Below are 526 nucleotides of genomic sequence, written 5' to 3'. Positions count from 1 at the left end.
AAGTTCTTTCTGCTCTTGGCAGGGAAGGCCAAATCTACAGTGCCACAGAAGTGGCAAAAATGAAACTTTTTTTTGTTTGCTAGCCATTGTATAGGGCTGAGTAAAGGGGAATTTTAGCAACATATAATTTACTCTTGAGGCTTTTACAGTATGTCGCTTTAGTGATGGTAATTTCTGCCTTTGTAGGTATGAAAGGATAACCATCAATCAGTTGTCAATTGGTCAATTGCCAAAGTGATGAAAAGGAAGGGCTTGAACAATTCCCCCTCTTTGGCTACCTAGAGGACTCGGAGTGTGAGGGAAAACACGGTTGCTGAATGGATTAAGAGAGTGGATCAGGATCGCAGGTGCAGACCTGGTAAGATTTTAACTCTGCTAGAGTCCTTGATAAAATTGTTAAAACCTAGAAGCAAATGGAATATTTTTAATCATGTAAGAGGAGAACTGCATTTTTTGTTGACCATATTTGTTGTAAATGTCTTGCTACATTATTAGTGCTAAATTTTCCTTCTTGAGATGTTATTTG

This window comes from Xyrauchen texanus, chromosome 50 (assembly GCF_025860055.1).
Source record: "Xyrauchen texanus isolate HMW12.3.18 chromosome 50, RBS_HiC_50CHRs, whole genome shotgun sequence".
Classification (NCBI taxonomy): domain Eukaryota; kingdom Metazoa; phylum Chordata; class Actinopteri; order Cypriniformes; family Catostomidae; genus Xyrauchen; species Xyrauchen texanus.
This window is presented reverse-complemented; position numbering follows the sequence as displayed.